Raw genomic sequence first — 21,074 nt, 5'->3', positions numbered from 1 at the left:
TAGGCTCTGAGCCTTTATATACCTGCGCACAGCAGCAGCCACCTTCAGTCTGCTGCTGGACAGCCAGCAGCAGCAGCAGCAGGAGAGGTAATTAATCAGCAACCCTCCTGCTAAGGGTAGACAGCTGCTCGTTCCACCCCCCCCCGCCTTAATTGGTTCTCCTCCCTTCCAACGGTGTTGAGGCGGGTGGGAACAGCCGGGGGTTGAGGGTACTGTGCTAAAAGAGGTGGAGTTATGCAGATCTAAAACGCGTGGATTGCAGCAGCAGCAAGCCGAAAAGTGCAGGCATGTGAGGGATCTAGAGGTTGACAGCATGTCTTCTTAACGGGAGTCCAGGTGGCCATCTCCACAAATGGACTTTTCAGAATCCTTGGGTGGCACCGTAGTCGGAAACCAATTCTGGTTATCGCTTCTCGGCCTTTTGGCTAAGATCAAGTGTAGTATCTGTTCTTATCAGTTTAATATCTGATATGTCCCCTATCTGGGGACCATATATTAAATGGATTTTTAGAACAGGGAGATGGAAAAAGAGCTTGCTCTGTCCACTCCACGCATTGACCTGGTATTGCAGTATCTCCAGGACCGGTGCACCCCTTCTTTAATGCAGTTTCTAAAATCAGAAAGAATTGAATTCAATGCTTTTTGTTCATTTTGCTTGTTTGTCGGATTTTGGGATGGACTCTTTGGCTTTGCTTTTCTTCTCCTCATTGGATTTTTCATGTTAAAAGTTGCAGAAGCCAGATGACAAGCTCATTTTGGTTCAACTTCAGCAACTGTGCATTGCATTGCCATGTAATGTAATGTAATGCAATGCTATCTATCTAGCTCTCCCTCTATACTTCCTTTTGGATAAACAGACATATTAGGCAAGCATTTTGGAGCTTTCACCTAAATAACTACAGGTGGTGAGATAAGCTGCACAATATAATTGACCTTTCAGTATATTGTTGCACACACACCATCTATTTAGCAAATGCCCTTGTTATCAACAGCAGCCTTTTAAACTCACCTGAGCTAACAGGTATGTGAGCTGGTTACTCTGCTGCGCTTAAAATTTCTTTTTTGGTTTGCTACAATGCCTTTTCTGAAACGTTGTCTCCCTCTGCTGGAACACTGACTTCTTTCATTTAATGCCTGCAGACTATAAAAGAGAAACCAACCCAAAAAGTTTGGTTGATTAGTCTGTGGCATTCTTTTAAACTGTTGCTTATGGCGGTCGCTGTGAGCTTCTCAGTGACATTCAGCCATCCAGGTATCCCGCCTGCAGTAGACGGAATGTGGCAATGGAACGCTGGCTGCGCGTGTCATAATAGGCTCTGAGCCTTTATATACCTGCGCACAGCAGCAGCCACCTTCAGTCTGCTGCTGGACAGCCAGCAGCAGCAGCAGCAGGAGAGGTAATTAATCAGCAACCCTCCTGCTAAGGGTAGACAGCTGCTCGTTCCACCCCCCCCCCCGCCTTAATTGGTTCTCCTCCCTTCCAACGGTGTTGAGGCGGGTGGGAACAGCCGGGGGTTGAGGGTACTGTGCTAAAAGAGGTGGAGTTATGCAGATCTAAAACGCGTGGATTGCAGCAGCAGCAAGCCGAAAAGTGCAGGCATGTGAGGGATCTAGAGGTTGACAGCATGTCTTCTTAACGGGAGTCCAGGTGGCCATCTCCACAAATGGACTTTTCAGAATCCTTGGGTGGCACCGTAGTCGGAAACCAATTCTGGTTATCGCTTCTCGGCCTTTTGGCTAAGATCAAGTGTAGTATCTGTTCTTATCAGTTTAATATCTGATACGTCCCCTATCCGGGGACCATATATTAAATGGATTTTTAGAACAGGGAGATGGAAAAAGAGCTTGCTCTGTCCACTCCACGCATTGACCTGGTATTGCAGTATCTCCAGGACCGGTGCACCCCTTCTTTAATGCAGTTTCTAAAATCAGAAAGAATTGAATTCAATGCTTTTTGTTCATTTTGCTTGTTTGTCGGATTTTGGGATGGGCTCTTTGGCTTTGCTTTTCTTCTCCTCATTGGATTTTTCATATTAAAAGTTGCAGAAGCCAGATGACAAGCTCATTTTGGTTCAACTTCAGCAACTGTGCATTGCATTGCCATGTAATGTAATGTAATGCAATGCTATCTATCTAGCTCTCCCTCTATACTTCCTTTTGGATAAACAGACATATTAGGCAAGCATTTTGGAGCTTTCACCTAAATAACTACAGGTGGTGAGATAAGCTGCACAATATAATTGACCTTTCAGTATATTGTTGCACACACACCATCTATTTAGCAAATGCCCTTGTTATCAACAGCAGCCTTTTAAACTCACCTGAGCTAACAGGTATGTGAGCTGGTTACTCTGCTGCGCTTAAAATTTCTTTTTTGGTTTGCTACAATGCCTTTTCTGAAACGTTGTCTCCCTCTGCTGGAACACTGACTTCTTTCATTTAATGCCTGCAGACTATAAAAGAGAAACCAACCCAAAAAGTTTGGTTGATTAGTCTGTGGCATTCTTTTAAACTGTTGCTTATGGCGGTCTCTGTGAGCTTCTCAGTGACATTCAGCCATCCAGGTATCCCGCCTGCAGTAGACGGAATGTGGCAATGGAACGCTGGCTGCGCGTGTCATAATAGGCTCTGAGCCTTTATATACCTGCGCACAGCAGCAGCCACCTTCAGTCTGCTGCTGGACAGCCAGCAGCAGCAGCAGCAGGAGAGGTAATTAATCAGCAACCCTCCTGCTAAGGGTAGACAGCTGCTCGTTCCACCCCCACCCCCCGCCTTTATTGGTTCTCCTCCCTTCCAACGGTGTTGAGGCGGGTGGGAACAGCCGGGGGTTGAGGGTACTGTGCTAAAAGAGGTGGAGTTATGCAGATCTAAAACGCGTGGATTGCAGCAGCAGCAAGCCGAAAAGTGCAGGCATGTGAGGGATCTAGAGGTTGACAGCATGTCTTCTTAACGGGAGTCCAGGTGGCCATCTCCACAAATGGACTTTTCAGAATCCTTGGGTGGCACCGTAGTCGGAAACCAATTCTGGTTATCGCTTCTCGGCCTTTTGGCTAAGATCAAGTGTAGTATCTGTTCTTATCAGTTTAATATCTGATACGTCCCCTATCTGGGGACCATATATTAAATGGATTTTTAGAACAGGGAGATGGAAAAAGAGCTTGCTCTGTCCACTCCACGCATTGACCTGGTATTGCAGTATCTCCAGGACCGGTGCACCCCTTCTTTAATGCAGTTTCTAAAATCAGAAAGAATTGAATTCAATGCTTTTTGTTCATTTTGCTTGTTTGTCGGATTTTGGGATGGACTCTTTGGCTTTGCTTTTCTTCTCCTCATTGGATTTTTCATGTTAAAAGTTGCAGAAGCCAGATGACAAGCTCATTTTGGTTCAACTTCAGCAACTGTGCATTGCATTGCCATGTAATGTAATGTAATGCAATGCTATCTATCTAGCTCTCCCTCTATACTTCCTTTTGGATAAACAGACATATTAGGCAAGCATTTTGGAGCTTTCACCTAAATAACTACAGGTGGTGAGATAAGCTGCACAATATAATTGACCTTTCAGTATATTGTTGCACACACACCATCTATTTAGCAAATGCCCTTGTTATCAACAGCAGCCTTTTAAACTCACCTGAGCTAACAGGTATGTGAGCTGGTTACTCTGCTGCGCTTAAAATTTCTTTTTTGGTTTGCTACAATGCCTTTTCTGAAACGTTGTCTCCCTCTGCTGGAACACTGACTTCTTTCATTTAATGCCTGCAGACTATAAAAGAGAAACCAACCCAAAAAGTTTGGTTGATTAGTCTGTGGCATTCTTTTAAACTGTTGCTTATGGCGGTCTCTGTGAGCTTCTCAGTGACATTCAGCCATCCAGGTATCCCGCCTGCAGTAGACGGAATGTGGCAATGGAACGCTGGCTGCGCGTGTCATAATAGGCTCTGAGCCTTTATATACCTGCGCACAGCAGCAGCCACCTTCAGTCTGCTGCTGGACAGCCAGCAGCAGCAGCAGCAGGAGAGGTAATTAATCAGCAACCCTCCTGCTAAGGGTAGACAGCTGCTCGTTCCACCCCCCCCCCCGCCTTAATTGGTTCTCCTCCCTTCCAACGGTGTTGAGGCGGGTGGGAACAGCCGGGGGTTGAGGGTACTGTGCTAAAAGAGGTGGAGTTATGCAGATCTAAAACGCGTGGATTGCAGCAGCAGCAAGCCGAAAAGTGCAGGCATGTGAGGGATCTAGAGGTTGACAGCATGTCTTCTTAACGGGAGTCCAGGTGGCCATCTCCACAAATGGACTTTTCAGAATCCTTGGGTGGCACCGTAGTCGGAAACCAATTCTGGTTATCGCTTCTCGGCCTTTTGGCTAAGATCAAGTGTAGTATCTGTTCTTATCAGTTTAATATCTGATACGTCCCCTATCTGGGGACCATATATTAAATGGATTTTTAGAACAGGGAGATGGAAAAAGAGCTTGCTCTGTCCACTCCACGCATTGACCTGGTATTGCAGTATCTCCAGGACCGGTGCACCCCTTCTTTAATGCAGTTTCTAAAATCAGAAAGAATTGAATTCAATGATTTTTGTTCATTTTGCTTGTTTGTCGGATTTTGGGATGGACTCTTTGGCTTTGCTTTTCTTCTCCTCATTGGATTTTTCATGTTAAAAGTTGCAGAAGCCAGATGACAAGCTCATTTTGGTTCAACTTCAGCAACTGTGCATTGCATTGCCATGTAATGTAATGTAATGCAATGCTATCTATCTAGCTCTCCCTCTATACTTCCTTTTGGATAAACAGACATATTAGGCAAGCATTTTGGAGCTTTCACCTAAATAACTACAGGTGGTGAGATAAGCTGCACAATATAATTGACCTTTCAGTATATTGTTGCACACACACCATCTATTTAGCAAATGCCCTTGTTATCAACAGCAGCCTTTTAAACTCACCTGAGCTAACAGGTATGTGAGCTGGTTACTCTGCTGCGCTTAAAATTTCTTTTTTGGTTTGCTACAATGCCTTTTCTGAAACGTTGTCTCCCTCTGCTGGAACACTGACTTCTTTCATTTAATGCCTGCAGACTATAAAAGAGAAACCAACCCAAAAAGTTTGGTTGATTAGTCTGTGGCATTCTTTTAAACTGTTGCTTATGGCGGTCTCTGTGAGCTTCTCAGTGACATTCAGCCATCCAGGTATCCCGCCTGCAGTAGACGGAATGTGGCAATGGAACGCTGGCTGCGCGTGTCATAATAGGCTCTGAGCCTTTATATACCTGCGCACAGCAGCAGCCACCTTCAGTCTGCTGCTGGACAGCCAGCAGCAGCAGCAGCAGGAGAGGTAATTAATCAGCAACCCTCCTGCTAAGGGTAGACAGCTGCTCGTTCCACCCCCCCCCCCGCCTTAATTGGTTCTCCTCCCTTCCAACGGTGTTGAGGCGGGTGGGAACAGCCGGGGGTTGAGGGTACTGTGCTAAAAGAGGTGGAGTTATGCAGATCTAAAACGCGTGGATTGCAGCAGCAGCAAGCCGAAAAGTGCAGGCATGTGAGGGATCTAGAGGTTGACAGCATGTCTTCTTAACGGGAGTCCAGGTGGCCATCTCCACAAATTGACTTTTCAGAATCCTTGGGTGGCACCGTAGTCGGAAACCAATTCTGGTTATCGCTTCTCGGCCTTTTGGCTAAGATCAAGTGTAGTATCTGTTCTTATCAGTTTAATATCTGATACGTCCCCTATCTGGGGACCATATATTAAATGGATTTTTAGAACAGGGAGATGGAAAAAGAGCTTGCTCTGTCCACTCCACGCATTGACCTGGTATTGCAGTATCTCCAGGACCGGTGCACCCCTTCTTTAATGCAGTTTCTAAAATCAGAAAGAATTGAATTCAATGATTTTTGTTCATTTTGCTTGTTTGTCGGATTTTGGGATGGACTCTTTGGCTTTGCTTTTCTTCTCCTCATTGGATTTTTCATGTTAAAAGTTGCAGAAGCCAGATGACAAGCTCATTTTGGTTCAACTTCAGCAACTGTGCATTGCATTGCCATGTAATGTAATGTAATGCAATGCTATCTATCTAGCTCTCCCTCTATACTTCCTTTTGGATAAACAGACATATTAGGCAAGCATTTTGGAGCTTTCACCTAAATAACTACAGGTGGTGAGATAAGCTGCACAATATAATTGACCTTTCAGTATATTGTTGCACACACACCATCTATTTAGCAAATGCCCTTGTTATCAACAGCAGCCTTTTAAACTCACCTGAGCTAACAGGTATGTGAGCTGGTTACTCTGCTGCGCTTAAAATTTCTTTTTTGGTTTGCTACAATGCCTTTTCTGAAACGTTGTCTCCCTCTGCTGGAACACTGACTTCTTTCATTTAATGCCTGCAGACTATAAAAGAGAAACCAACCCAAAAAGTTTGGTTGATTAGTCTGTGGCATTCTTTTAAACTGTTGCTTATGGCGGTCTCTGTGAGCTTCTCAGTGACATTCAGCCATCCAGGTATCCCGCCTGCAGTAGACGGAATGTGGCAATGGAACGCTGGCTGCGCGTGTCATAATAGGCTCTGAGCCTTTATATACCTGCGCACAGCAGCAGCCACCTTCAGTCTGCTGCTGGACAGCCAGCAGCAGCAGCAGCAGGAGAGGTAATTAATCAGCAACCCTCCTGCTAAGGGTAGACAGCTGCTCGTTCCACCCCCCCCCCCGCCTTAATTGGTTCTCCTCCCTTCCGACAGTGTTGAGGCGGGTGGGAACAGCCGGGGGTTGAGGGTACTGTGCTAAAAGAGGTGGAGTTATGCAGATCTAAAACGCGTGGATTGCAGCAGCAGCAAGCCGAAAAGTGCAGGCATGTGAGGGATCTAGAGGTTGACAGCATGTCTTCTTAACGGGAGTCCAGGTGGCCATCTCCACAAATGGACTTTTCAGAATCCTTGGGTGGCACCGTAGTCAGAAACCAATTCTGGTTATCGCTTCTCGGCCTTTTGGCTAAGATCAAGTGTAGTATCTGTTCTTATCAGTTTAATATCTGATACGTCCCCTATCTGGGGACCATATATTAAATGGATTTTTAGAACAGGGAGATGGAAAAAGAGCTTGCTCTGTCCACTCCACGCATTGACCTGGTATTGCAGTATCTCCAGGACCGGTGCACCCCTTCTTTAATGCAGTTTCTAAAATCAGAAAGAATTGAATTCAATGCTTTTTGTTCATTTTGCTTGTTTGTCGGATTTTGGGATGGACTCTTTGGCTTTGCTTTTCTTCTCCTCATTGGATTTTTCATGTTAAAAGTTGCAGAAGCCAGATGACAAGCTCATTTTGGTTCAACTTCAGCAACTGTGCATTGCATTGCCATGTAATGTAATGTAATGCAATGCTATCTATCTAGCTCTCCCTCTATACTTCCTTTTGGATAAACAGACATATTAGGCAAGCATTTTGGAGCTTTCACCTAAATAACTACAGGTGGTGAGATAAGCTGCACAATATAATTGACCTTTCAGTATATTGTTGCACACACACCATCTATTTAGCAAATGCCCTTGTTATCAACAGCAGCCTTTTAAACTCACCTGAGCTAACAGGTATGTGAGCTGGTTACTCTGCTGCGCTTAAAATTTCTTTTTTGGTTTGCTACAATGCCTTTTCTGAAACGTTGTCTCCCTCTGCTGGAACACTGACTTCTTTCATTTAATGCCTGCAGACTATAAAAGAGAAACCAACCCAAAAAGTTTGGTTGATTAGTCTGTGGCATTCTTTTAAACTGTTGCTTATGGCGGTCTCTGTGAGCTTCTCAGTGACATTCAGCCATCCAGGTATCCCGCCTGCAGTAGACGGAATGTGGCAATGGAACGCTGGCTGCGCGTGTCATAATAGGCTCTGAGCCTTTATATACCTGCGCACAGCAGCAGCCACCTTCAGTCTGCTGCTGGACAGCCAGCAGCAGCAGCAGCAGGAGAGGTAATTAATCAGCAACCCTCCTGCTAAGGGTAGACAGCTGCTCGTTCCACCCCCCCCCGCCTTAATTGGTTCTCCTCCCTTCCAACGGTGTTGAGGCGGGTGGGAACAGCCGGGGGTTGAGGGTACTGTGCTAAAAGAGGTGGAGTTATGCAGATCTAAAACGCGTGGATTGCAGCAGCAGCAAGCCGAAAAGTGCAGGCATGTGACTGATCTAGAGGTTGACAGCATGTCTTCTTAACGGGAGTCCAGGTGGCCATCTCCACAAATGGACTTTTCAGAATCCTTGGGTGGCACCGTAGTCGGAAACCAATTCTGGTTATCGCTTCTCGGCCTTTTGGCTAAGATCAAGTGTAGTATCTGTTCTTATCAGTTTAATATCTGATACGTCCCCTATCTGGGGACCATATATTAAATGGATTTTTAGAACAGGGAGATGGAAAAAGAGCTTGCTCTGTCCACTCCACGCATTGACCTGGTATTGCAGTATCTCCAGGACCGGTGCACCCCTTCTTTAATGCAGTTTCTAAAATCAGAAAGAATTGAATTCAATGCTTTTTGTTCATTTTGCTTGTTTGTCGGATTTTGGGATGGACTCTTTGGCTTTGCTTTTCTTCTCCTCATTGGATTTTTCATGTTAAAAGTTGCAGAAGCCAGATGACAAGCTCATTTTGGTTCAACTTCAGCAACTGTGCATTGCATTGCCATGTAATGTAATGTAATGCAATGCTATCTATCTAGCTCTCCCTCTATACTTCCTTTTGGATAAACAGACATATTAGGCAAGCATTTTGGAGCTTTCACCTAAATAACTACAGGTGGTGAGATAAGCTGCACAATATAATTGACCTTTCAGTATATTGTTGCACACACACCATCTATTTAGCAAATGCCCTTGTTATCAACAGCAGCCTTTTAAACTCACCTGAGCTAACAGGTATGTGAGCTGGTTACTCTGCTGCGCTTAAAATTTCTTTTTTGGTTTGCTACAATGCCTTTTCTGAAACGTTGTCTCCCTCTGCTGGAACACTGACTTCTTTCATTTAATGCCTGCAGACTATAAAAGAGAAACCAACCCAAAAAGTTTGGTTGATTAGTCTGTGGCATTCTTTTAAACTGTTGCTTATGGCGGTCTCTGTGAGCTTCTCAGTGACATTCAGCCATCCAGGTATCCCGCCTGCAGTAGACGGAATGTGGCAATGGAACGCTGGCTGCGCGTGTCATAATAGGCTCTGAGCCTTTATATACCTGCGCACAGCAGCAGCCACCTTCAGTCTGCTGCTGGACAGCCAGCAGCAGCAGCAGCAGGAGAGGTAATTAATCAGCAACCCTCCTGCTAAGGGTAGACAGCTGCTCGTTCCACCCCCCCCCCCGCCTTAATTGGTTCTCCTCCCTTCCAACGGTGTTGAGGCGGGTGGGAACAGCCGGGGGTTGAGGGTACTGTGCTAAAAGAGGTGGAGTTATGCAGATCTAAAACGCGTGGATTGCAGCAGCAGCAAGCCGAAAAGTGCAGGCATGTGAGGGATCTAGAGGTTGACAGCATGTCTTCTTAACGGGAGTCCAGGTGGCCATCTCCACAAATGGACTTTTCAGAATCCTTGGGTGGCACCGTAGTCGGAAACCAATTCTGGTTATCGCTTCTCGGCCTTTTGGCTCAGATCAAGTGTCTGGACATCAGGTTCCTTGAGTGCTAGCCCTCGGCCTTCCAGCATCGCCACTCCGGTGGCTTAAGCTGGATGCTGCTATAGGGGGAGAGTGAGGAGGAAACGGGAAGGCGATTTCCGTGGCTGACTATGGGAGTCAAGCTGAAATTTGCTGGGACCGGGGACCCCCGGGTCAAGAATGGATTTCGCATTGAGATTTCCGAGGAGAAGAAGGGACATTTTTCCATGTCCTACCTGGTGAATGCCATCTTCTATGAAGCATTGAAGATTAAGAAGTCGGACATTCTTTGCCTGCAGGAATTTAGAAGTCATGGAAGGTATGTGCTTGTTCTTTCTACTATGGCTGCTTGCCAAAATCTTTATAGAACCTTGAAAGGCCATACTGAGAACTCCCTCCTAGATGGACTCACTTTTACTGTCCTCTATTCAAATGGGGATGTTCCTGTTGTTGTGTTTATGCACAATCCCTTTATCCCCCAGGAGGACATTACTGTATTCTTGAGGAGGCATTGTACTTATGTGCATTTTTCCCACAAGATCTCGAATGAAGAAGGCTTGTGGACTGGCAAATACAAGTACTTTGTTCGTTTTGCTACAGACCCCGAGGGGCCAGGGGGCATACATTATCCTCCTATGAGTTTCTCTATTGGGAGAGACACTGGTTTCTTGTACTTTCCTGATGCTCCTTTTTTCTGCAGAAGATGTAACAAGTATGGTCATGTCCAGGAGTCCTGCAGGTATCCTCCAACCTGCAGGAGGTGTAACACGTCTGGTCATATGGCGAAAGACTGCAAGAACCAGGTAAAGTGTGATGCTTGTGGTGAGGAGGGGCATGTTCTTAGGCAGTGTCAAGCTAGAACCACTCCTAAGTCTTTTGCTCAAGTGGTCGCGGAGGGGCCTGCTGTTCCTTCGACTTCTACTAGGGTTCCACAAGGTCCCCTTCCGGATGTCGGGGAGGCAACTGCTCCCCAAGAGGAAGAGGATGGCACTCAGATGGACGACATATTTGAAGATGCCCAGCTTCAGCCTCCTGCGTCAGGAGGCTTTGACATGGTGATTCCAGAGGTGATGTCACCTTTCCCTCCCCAGTTTGGTGTCCGTGGTGAGGGGGAAATGGACTTGTCCAATTCTCCTGTCATATCTTGGTGCAATACTGCTTCAGAGGAGATCGGGGGCGGTGGCCAAGGGGACTTGTCTGCTGTCCGTTTCTCTGATGAGGAGGATCCTGATGTGGTCAAGAAGAAGCCAAGGACTGAGTGTTCATCCATTGCTGCCGTGTGTGATAGCCCGGTGGACTCTCGTGCTTACCCATCAGATGTATTTTCTCCTGACATTGTTACATTTGGCATTCAGCCAGATGGTAATAGCTTTGCTTTGCTTGATGAAGGTTGAGTTGATGTTTTCTTTCTTTTTTTTTCAGGTTATGTGTGATCCCCTTTAGTTATGCCGCATCATTCTGGATGGGACATTGTGTCCCTTAATGTTAGGCAAATTAGATCTGTTACCCGAAGAACAACAGTTCTGGATTATCTAAAGGGTTTGAGTGCAGATGTCTATTGTCTACAAGAGTGTGGGATTACTGAATCTCCAGGGGATAAGGACTGGCCTTATGGCCAGTATGTTTGGTCGGGGTCCAGCTTTAACAAAAATGATGGTGTGGGGATTTTAGTTGGTAATAAGAATATTACTATTGATAGTTACACGGTTGTGGAGGTGGGTCGCTGCATTATTGTTTTTTTGAGTTATAGGGGGTGGAAGGTTAGAATGATTAATTTATATTGTCCTACTAAAAAAGAGGAGCGGCTTGCTCTTCTTGAGAAATTGAGTTTTTTTCTCCCTGGAAAAATTCCTACAGTTTTTGTTGGTGACTGTAATTGTGTCACAGAAGGTAATGTGGACATTACAGGAAAAAAGTTATCTCAACTTATTTCTGATTTTTCTTTCTTAGACGCTGCAATACTTGAGTATGGCATTCCACCACCGCCTACATATTATGCTGACCGTGGTAATATTTCATCGAGGATAGATAGGATGTTATTTTCCAAAAATATGGTTTGTTCAAGTTATGTTCAACATAAGGTACCTTTTTCTGATCATGAGTGTTTGCGTGGAGTTTTTAGTGCGAATGGGGACATGGTGTTTGGGGGTGGGGTTTGGAAATTGAATACGAGGTTGTTGGAGGATGAGGAGGTGATGAGTGAGTTGGAGAAAAGGTATGCAAGTTGGAGGTGGCGTAAGCGTGATTTTGGTAGTGTGCTTGAATGGTGGGATTGGGTGAAATTACAGTTAAAAACTTTCTTTAAAAAATGGGGCTACAAAAAAGCTGCCAGATATCGTAATAGATTTAATGACTTAAGTAGACGGATTGATTGGTTGCGTGGGTGTGTTAGGAAAGGAATGGATATGTCTGATCAGCTTGAGGTTGCTAAGAATGAGTTAAAATGTCTTCTGGATGAAAAAGGTAAAGAGATTATTTACCGTACCAAGTTAGAGCATTTGGAAAAGAATGAAAAGTGCACCAGGTACTTTTTTAAAAAAATGAATGGAAGGAAGTTGGATTTGAGTGAAGTGGTAGGTGAAGATGGATCTAGTGTGGTTGGGAAGAATGTGTTGAATGAGGTGAATGGCTTCTATAGTAAGTTGTACGATGAGAAATGGATTGATCCTGGACTTGTGTCGCATGTATTGAGTGGTATGGAGAAGAGACTTGGTTCGGATGAATGTGATGCTTTGTGTGCGGATGTTATTTTGGATGAGGTGAGGAATGTTGTTATGAGTGCTAAAAAGAATAAGACGCCTGGGAAGGATGGGTTGCCTGTGGAGCTGTATGTGAAAGCTTGGGAGTTTTTGGGTAAGGACTTGACTGAGGTTTGTAGGTATATGTGGATGAATGGTGTTTTGTGTGACAGTATGAAAGAGGGTATAGTGGTTCTTGTGTTTAAGAAGGGTGAGAAAAAGCGTTTGGAGAACTGGAGACCCATATCATTGCTTAACGTTGATTATAAGGTCTACAGTAAATTGTTAGCAAATCGTATGCGTGAGGTGATTGGTAGGGTTGTGGAGGATGACCAAGTGTGTGCCGTGCCTGGTCGGAGTATAAGTGATAATTTGTTATTGTTAAGGGATATGCTTGGGGATTGTAAGACTAGAAAGCAGAAGTGTATGGTGTTAGCAATTGATTTCGAAAAGGCTTTTGATAGAGTTTCGCATGTGTTTCTGTTTAAAGTATTGGAGAGGATGGGTTTCCCTAGGGTTTTTCTGAATGGAGTTAAGTCTTTATATGATTATGTGTCAAGTGAGTTTTTAGTGAATGGATGGTTGTCTGACAAAGTGATGATTAGGTCTGGTGTAAGACAGGGGTGCCCTATGTCCCCTGTCTTGTTTGTATGTGTGATTGAGCCTTTGCTGTGTTTAGTGAGACGTGAGAAAATGATGAGAGGATTGTTAGTGCCTGGGAGTGGGGGTAAGCATGTGAAGGTGTTAGGTTACATGGATGATGTTGTGATGGTGAGTGAAAGTATGGCTTCAATGAGTAGGGTGAGGTTGCTTTTGGATTTTTTCTGTGGTGCATCAGGTTTTAGAGTTAACTGGACTAAGTGTAGTTTCAAATGCTTTGGAGATGACAGTATTCGTATGGAAGGTGTTAAGTATGAGGAGAGTGCAATTAAGATTTTAGGGGTATTTTTCAATGATGATCTGAAAGGAAATGAGAGTTGGGACGAGTGTGGTATGCGTGTTGAGCGAAAATTGAATTTTTGGAGAATGAGAGATCTTTCTTTGCGGGGCAAAGTTCTAGTTATCAAAGCAGTGATCTTACCCATTCTGCTTTTTGTGGCCATAATTTTTCCATCCCCTTTTAGGAAAGTGAAGAGAGTTGAGAAAATGATTTTTTCTTTTTTCTGGTGCAGCAAGATGGAGAAGCTGAAGAGGGAAAGCCTTTATAAGGCCTGCCAGCATGGTGGTTTGGGATTTCCTAATGTTGAGTTTTTTTTAGGGCTCCATTATATTAAGACGATTGTGGTATTGTTGGGTAAAGGTAATAAGGGTGCATGTATGGCAAGTTATTCTGCAGGATGGATGTTGTATGGGTTAGGTTGGAGAAAGAGGGATGCGAGAGTGCCTGTGTCTTTTAAGTGTCCGGTGAGGTATGAGGTGATTGAGAAGTTTGTCAAGAAGTATGATTTGCTGAGTGTGCCGGCGGATGAGTTTAGAATGACTAAGAGGGTGTATAGGAAATTGTGTGCAAATGAGGTCGAGTCTAATATTGTTGGTTTGAGAGGGAATGAGGTTGCGGATGCTTGGAGAAAGTTGGGTATGTATGGGATGTCCAACAAACAGAAGGATGTAGTGTGGATGGCGTTTCACAATATTCTTCCAGTGAGAGACGTTCAAAAGAAGAGAGGTTTGATTAGGTCGGATGTTTGTCCAAGAGATGGATGTAATGGTTGTGAGACGGTTATGCATCTGATGTGGAATTGTGATTTTGCGCAAGACGTGTGGAAATGTGTAGGGGGGTTGTGTAGGAGTTTGGCAGGAGTGACTTTTGTGGATTGGCGTGTGGTTATGTTTGGTATTGGTGCAAGTGGACGTGTAAAGGAGAGAGTTTTATGGTTAATTATGGCTTGTGTGTTAGAAAGTTTGTGGGATGTGAGGAATCTTTGTGTATTTAAAAGGAAATCAATTACAGTAAATGAATGTATTAGGATTATTCTTTCTAGGCTATTTTTGACTTACAAGATGGATAGTAGTAGCGGTGGTGGAACAGATGCCGAGGGAATATGGAAATTTAAAAAGTCGAGGCATATTGTAAAATTTCAGTGATCTTTTGGTTTATATTAATAAGATGTTCTTCTTTCTGTAATATTAGGTTGCTTTATGCTTAATAAATATGGCCATGATGATGAGAAGTTTTTTTGCAACAGTTTTGGTATATCCTACTGATTTGCTATAAAACTAACCTGAATGGTTTTAAAAAAAAAAAAAAAAAAAAATATGTTCTTATCAGTTTAATATCTGATACGTCCCCTATCTGGGGACCATATATTAAATGGATTTTTAGAACAGGGAGATGGAAAAAGAGCTTGCTCTGTCCACTCCACGCATTGACCTGGTATTGCAGTATCTCCAGGACCGGTGCACCCCTTCTTTAATGCAGTTTCTAAAATCAGAAAGAATTGAATTCAATGCTTTTTGTTCATTTTGCTTGTTTGTCGGATTTTGGGATGGACTCTTTGGCTTTGCTTTTCTTCTCCTCATTGGATTTTTCATGTTAAAAGTTGCAGAAGCCAGATGACAAGCTCATTTTGGTTCAACTTCAGCAACTGTGCATTGCATTGCCATGTAATGTAATGTAATGCAATGCTATCTATCTAGCTCTCCCTCTATACTTCCTTTTGGATAAACAGACATATTAGGCAAGCATTTTGGAGCTTTCACCTAAATAACTACAGGTGGTGAGATAAGCTGCACAATATAATTGACCTTTCAGTATATTGTTGCACACACACCATCTATTTAGCAAATGCCCTTGTTATCAACAGCAGCCTTTTAAACTCACCTGAGCTAACAGGTATGTGAGCTGGTTACTCTGCTGCGCTTAAAATTTCTTTTTTGGTTTGCTACAATGCCTTTTCTGAAACGTTGTCTCCCTCTGCTGGAACACTGACTTCTTTCATTTAATGCCTGCAGACTATAAAAGAGAAACCAACCCAAAAAGTTTGGTTGATTAGTCTGTGGCATTCTTTTAAACTGTTGCTTATGGCGGTCTCTGTGAGCTTCTCAGTGACATTCAGCCATCCAGGTATCCCGCCTGCAGTAGACGGAATGTGGCAATGGAACGCTGGCTGCGCGTGTCATAATAGGCTCTGAGCCTTTATATACCTGCGCACAGCAGCAGCCACCTCCAGTCTGCTGCTGGACAGCCAGCAGCAGCAGCAGCAGGAGAGGTAATTAATCAGCAACCCTCCTGCTAAGGGTAGACAGCTGCTCGTTCCACCCCCCCTCCCCGCCTTAATTGGTTCTCCTCCCTTCCAACGGTGTTGAGGCGGGTGGGAACAGCCGGGGGTTGAGGGTACTGTGCTAAAAGAGGTGGAGTTATGCAGATCTAAAACGCGTGGATTGCAGCAGCAGCAAGCCGAAAAGTGCAGGCATGTGAGGGATCTAGAGGTTGACAGCATGTCTTCTTAACGGGAGTCCAGGTGGCCATCTCCACAAATGGACTTTTCAGAATCCTTGGGTGGCACCGTAGTCGGAAACCAATTCTGGTTATCGCTTCTCGGCCTTTTGGCTAAGATCAAGTGTAGTATCTGTTCTTATCAGTTTAATATCTGATACGTCCCCTATCTGGGGACCATATATTAAATGGATTTTTAGAACAGGGAGATGGAAAAAGAGCTTGCTCTGTCCACTCCACGCATTGACCTGGTATTGCAGTATCTCCAGGACCGGTGCACCCCTTCTTTAATGCAGTTTCTAAAATCAGAAAGAATTGAATTCAATGCTTTTTGTTCATTTTGCTTGTTTGTCGGATTTTGGGATGGACTCTTTGGCTTTGCTTTTCTTCTCCTCATTGGATTTTTCATGTTAAAAGTTGCAGAAGCCAGATGACAAGCTCATTTTGGTTCAACTTCAGCAACTGTGCATTGCATTGCCATGTAATGTAATGTAATGCAATGCTATCTATCTAGCTCTCCCTCTATACTTCCTTTTGGATAAACAGACATATTAGGCAAGCATTTTGGAGCTTTCACCTAAATAACTACAGGTGGTGAGATAAGCTGCACAATATAATTGACCTTTCAGTATATTGTTGCACACACACCATCTATTTAGCAAATGCCCTTGTTATCAACAGCAGCCTTTTAAACTCACCTGAGCTAACAGGTATGTGAGCTGGTTACTCTGCTGCGCTTAAAATTTCTTTTTTGGTTTGCTACAATGCCTTTTCTGAAACGTTGTCTCCCTCTGCTGGAACACTGACTTCTTTCATTTAATGCCTGCAGACTATAAAAGAGAAACCAACCCAAAAAGTTTGGTTGATTAGTCTGTGGCATTCTTTTAAACTGTTGCTTATGGCGGTCTCTGTGAGCTTCTCAGTGACATTCAGCCATCCAGGTATCCCGCCTGCAGTAGACGGAATGTGGCAATGGAACGCTGGCTGCGCGTGTCATAATAGGCTCTGAGCCTTTATATACCTGCGCACAGCAGCAGCCACCTTCAGTCTGCTGCTGGACAGCCAGCAGCAGCAGCAGCAGGAGAGGTAATTAATCAGCAACCCTCCTGCTAAGGGTAGACAGCTGCTCGTTCCACCCCCCCCCCGCCTTAATTGGTTCTCCTCCCTTCCAACGGTGTTGAGGCGGGTGGGAACAGCCGGGGGTTGAGGGTACTGTGCTAAAAGAGGTGGAGTTATGCAGATCTAAAACGCGTGGATTGCAGCAGCAGCAAGCCGAAAAGTGCAGGCATGTGAGGGATCTAGAGGTTGACAGCATGTCTTCTTAACGGGAGTCCAGGTGGCCATCTCCACAAATGGACTTTTCAGAATCCTTGGGTGGCACCGTAGTCGGAAACCAATTCTGGTTATCGCTTCTCGGCCTTTTGGCACGATCTATCAGGTTTACCTGTGTGGTCTTGCCTGTGAGGTGCTCTTGGTACCCTTTCTCTCGGCCTGGGGGGATCGTTCCTTTTCGGAGGGACTTAACCCCCCTGCTGCTATTGGGAGGAAGGATTAGTCCGGGAGCAACGGGAAGGGATCCCATGAAGGCTTGCGCCTTTCAGAGAGAAGAGTCGGTGTGTTCCTGAGTGAAGGATGCCGGCAACGCTCACATATTCATCGGGTGATGCCCGGATGCGGAACACCGTGAGGATTGAAGTTGGAGCAGGATCGAGGACGGAGAAGAATTTGGATTACATCTGCCATAGGATTCTGCTTGGAGTTCTGGAGTTTCGGCGGGAAGACATATTCTGCTTCCAGGACAATGAGTACAAGGGGACTTACACCATCACCTTCAAGAGCCAGGGATGCTGTCACCAACTCGTACAAAAGGTAAATGAGAAAAACTACTTGGATGAATTGGATGGGCTAACCTTTTGTCTCTTGTATGCCTATGACGAGATCCCTATCGTGGTGCATTTCCCGAACCCCTTTGTGGAAGCTGCAGACATCTCGACCTACCTTATCCGTTATTGTGACGATCTGAGATACCTGGGCACTGTGAAGAACGCGGTAGGCTTCTGGTGCGGCAAGAGGAGGTACATGGCCCGTCTAAAGAGGGACCCAAGCGGAGTGGGAGGAATGCTACACCCTCCCTCAACATTTGTGATCGGTAAGAGCAGAGGCTACTTATTTTACCCTGGAATGCCGGTATGTTGCAGGAACTGTGGACAAATGGGTCATACCCAAACGTCCTGCACGGGCAGGAAAGTAGACCGCTGCAATAATTGCAGCTGTTACGGACATTTAATGAAGGACTGTCCCGCTGGGAGGAAATGCAATCTTTGTGGTGAGGCGGGGCACATGTTCCGAGGATGCCCCAACAGGACCAGGACCAGGACCTACGCAGAAGCTGCATCTTCTGCAGCTGAGCCGATGCGCCCGCCGGTCTTCACTGGCGGGCCGGCGTCGGAGGGCGGTTCGAAGGGCGAGAAGGCTGGGATGGAGCAGGGAGCCGGAGGCCCCTCTGGGGCGGCCCCTGCATCGAAGTCCCTTAACGATGGGCGGACCTCGCATGGACCGGAGCGGAGGGGTCCTCCTTCTGGGAGGGTATCCTCCGTGTCGATGGTTCCCGATACCGATCCTGTTGGGCTGGAGGGTGGTGCCCCTGTGCGGTTGGCTACAGGGGACCACGCAGCGATGGCCTCAGGATCTTCCAGGGCGATTAGCCAGCCAGATGAGGGGGCTTTGCTTCTAGGTGGCGAACATCAGGGAATCGGTGTTGGTGATCTTATCCTGATGGACCAGTCTCTCCCCCTGGAGGAGGTGGAGGAAGAGGAGGACTGCACCAGTGACCTAGTGGAGTCTGCCCCGAAAAAGAGACGGAATGTCGAAGCCCCAGCGTCTCCTGGAATGTGGCTGGGAACCGTGACCTACGAGGGGGCAACCGCCGGCTCACAGAATATCGAGTCGTTTGGGTCCTCTAGCCCGGATGTCCTGGAGCAATTTGACATACAGGGCTTTGAGTCAGGTGTCCTCATGGAAGATCCACCACCCTGACCTATGAATGCCGACATTAAGACTTGTCTCACTGAATGTGAGGTCATTAAAGAGCCCAGTTCGTAGGGCTGCTCTATTCAAGTATTTAGAAACCGCTGACTTTGACATTTGTTTATTACAGGAATGCGGGATACAACATGCACTAAATTATAATGACATCAAGACAGATTGGAGACTGGGGCCCTCCATCTGGTCTGGCTCCAATGACAACAAGTCAGCGGGGGTGGGCTTCCTCTGTCGTGGGAGAAATATTACTGTAAATGCTGTCACAGAAATAGTACCAGGCAGAGTGGTTTTAGTGCATTTTAAATTTAATGGTTTTACCCTACGTGTAATGAATATTTATGCTTACCCTGATAAGCAAGAGAGAATTAATTTATTTGGGATATTGCCATTGTACTGTACTGGGTCATCTCCCCTGATCGTAGGGGGTGATTTTAATTGTCTTTGTGCTAGTGAACAACGAGCGGGGGGTGACCCTTTACGCAAATTGGATAAGTCATGTCATCTATTGAAAGATTTTATAACTGATTTTAAATTATGCGATGCGTGGAGGTCACTCCTGCCGACGGACCCTGGTTATACGTGGTCCGGAAGAGGGGTGTCCTCCAGGATCGATTTTATTTTCCTATCAGATGATTTTAACCCTGTAAAATGTGTTTTAACATCAAATATATTTTCTGACCATAAGGGCTTGGAGGTGCACCTAGAATACCGGGATGAACAGAGGGTCAACAGGGGCCTCTGGCGTCTAAGTACTTACCTGCTGGAGGACCCTCTGATTCGACAAGACTTTGTTAAAGCCTATCAAGCCTGGCGGCGACAAAAACCTTCTGATGCCCCTATGGTAACCTGGTGGGAAAATTTGAAAAAAAAAGTCAGAATGTTTTTTATAAAAGCAGGGAGACGTAAAGCTAGAGAGAAAAAAAGATGTTTTAGTGATCTTAACACCAAACTACAAACACTTTTTAAATTCAAAGAGCTAGGGGTGGAGGTGGGAGATGATATTGCTAGCCTAAAAACTGAAATTCAGAACTGCATAGACACAAAGGGGAAAGAGATTATTTTTAACTCTAGAGTGCAGCACTTGGAGGAGGGGGAGAAGTGCTCTCGCTTCTTCTTCAAAAAAGTCATGGATAAAAGAGAAGTGATCACAAATCTAGAGGGTGAAACATCTATGCAGGGAATGTTGAATGCTACTTTTAACTTTTATAAGCATCTTTTTAGTAAAAAGTGTATAGATGAGTCCTTTTTATCTGATGCTCTTAATGATCTCGATTTTAAGTTAAATTTTACAGACCAGGAGTTTTTAGAACGCGATATTGTTTTAGAGGAATTATTTTATGTTTTTAAAAGTTTCTCTAAGGGTAAAGCACCTGGGTGTGATGGACTACCTGTAGAATTTTACCTTACTTTTTGGGACATTTTAAAAGAGGACCTTTTTATGCTTTTTAAAGAAGTTTTTATTTGTGAACAGTTGCCATTTTCGTGGAGGAGAGGAGTGGTGTCTTTGATATATAAAAAAGGTGATCGCAGTACTCTAGCGAATTGGAGACCCATAACTCTCCTAAATGTTGATTACAAGGTACTTGCTAAGGTGGTTGCAGACCGGCTCAGGAGTGTCATTGCCAAATTAATCCAGCCTGAGCAGGTTTGTAGTGTACCAGGCAGAAGTATTTCAGAGGTTTTAAACGTATTAAGGGATGTAATTTGGTATTCCAGAGACCGGGGTCAAAATGTAGCTCTTTTAGCCCTAGATTTTGAAAAAGCTTTCGATAGAGTCTCTCATAGATTTCTTTTTAGAGTTTTAAAAAGAATGGGTATCCCTAATATGCTTTTAAATTGTATTAAGATTTTATATAAAAATTGTTTTAGTCAAATTTCTCTTAATGGCTTTTTAACAGATGGAGTTCCCCTTGAGTCCGGAGTGAAGCAGGGATGCCCCTTGTCGCCCATCCTGTTCATCTGCGCCATGGAGCCCCTGCTGAGCGCAATAAGGAAAGACAAAGTGATTAGAGGGGTTCCTGTTCCAGGCGGAGGTGGCAGTGATGTGAGAGTCTTTGGCTACATGGATGACGTGACGGTTGTGTGCGTGGACCCTGCTTCCCTCCGGAGGGCGGTGTTGCGCATTGATTTTTTTTCCCAGGCATCCGGTTTTAAACTTAATTTAAATAAATCTGAATGTCTGACTTTGGGATCCTGGGACACCGCCCAACTCCCGCAGCTCACTATAAAATGAGACAATGT

General features: G+C 45.0%; 9 non-coding genes across 9 annotated transcripts; all 9 read left to right on the top strand.

The window, feature by feature from the left end:
* Positions 1-405: 405 nt before the first annotated feature.
* Positions 406-596, top strand: LOC141186568 (U2 spliceosomal RNA). The gene has a single exon (XR_012260834.1). It is a non-coding gene; the product is annotated as a U2 spliceosomal RNA (small nuclear RNA).
* A 1,121-nt stretch (positions 597-1,717) lies between these two features.
* On the top strand, positions 1,718-1,908 carry LOC141191416 (U2 spliceosomal RNA). Its single transcript, XR_012265410.1, has one exon. It is a non-coding gene; the product is annotated as a U2 spliceosomal RNA (small nuclear RNA).
* Positions 1,909-3,030: 1,122 nt separating this feature from the next.
* Positions 3,031-3,221, top strand: LOC141187158 (U2 spliceosomal RNA). The gene has a single exon (XR_012261370.1). It is a non-coding gene; the product is annotated as a U2 spliceosomal RNA (small nuclear RNA).
* A 1,121-nt stretch (positions 3,222-4,342) lies between these two features.
* On the top strand, positions 4,343-4,533 carry LOC141187157 (U2 spliceosomal RNA). Its single transcript, XR_012261369.1, has one exon. It is a non-coding gene; the product is annotated as a U2 spliceosomal RNA (small nuclear RNA).
* A 1,121-nt stretch (positions 4,534-5,654) lies between these two features.
* Positions 5,655-5,845, top strand: LOC141187156 (U2 spliceosomal RNA). The gene has a single exon (XR_012261368.1). It is a non-coding gene; the product is annotated as a U2 spliceosomal RNA (small nuclear RNA).
* A 1,121-nt stretch (positions 5,846-6,966) lies between these two features.
* On the top strand, positions 6,967-7,157 carry LOC141187154 (U2 spliceosomal RNA). Its single transcript, XR_012261366.1, has one exon. It is a non-coding gene; the product is annotated as a U2 spliceosomal RNA (small nuclear RNA).
* Positions 7,158-8,276: 1,119 nt separating this feature from the next.
* LOC141187152 (U2 spliceosomal RNA) lies at positions 8,277-8,467 on the top strand. The gene has a single exon (XR_012261365.1). It is a non-coding gene; the product is annotated as a U2 spliceosomal RNA (small nuclear RNA).
* A 6,113-nt stretch (positions 8,468-14,580) lies between these two features.
* LOC141185986 (U2 spliceosomal RNA) lies at positions 14,581-14,763 on the top strand. The gene has a single exon (XR_012260556.1). It is a non-coding gene; the product is annotated as a U2 spliceosomal RNA (small nuclear RNA).
* A 1,122-nt stretch (positions 14,764-15,885) lies between these two features.
* Positions 15,886-16,076, top strand: LOC141187151 (U2 spliceosomal RNA). The gene has a single exon (XR_012261364.1). It is a non-coding gene; the product is annotated as a U2 spliceosomal RNA (small nuclear RNA).
* Positions 16,077-21,074: the final 4,998 nt, after the last annotated feature.

This window comes from Phyllobates terribilis, unplaced genomic scaffold (genome assembly GCF_046119375.1).
Source record: "Phyllobates terribilis strain yellow unplaced genomic scaffold, ASM4611937v1 Scaffold_40__1_contigs__length_11209783, whole genome shotgun sequence".
Lineage (NCBI taxonomy): Eukaryota > Metazoa > Chordata > Amphibia > Anura > Dendrobatidae > Phyllobates > Phyllobates terribilis.
Note: the sequence above shows the minus strand (reverse complement) of the source record. Positions and strands in the feature narration are given on the sequence as shown.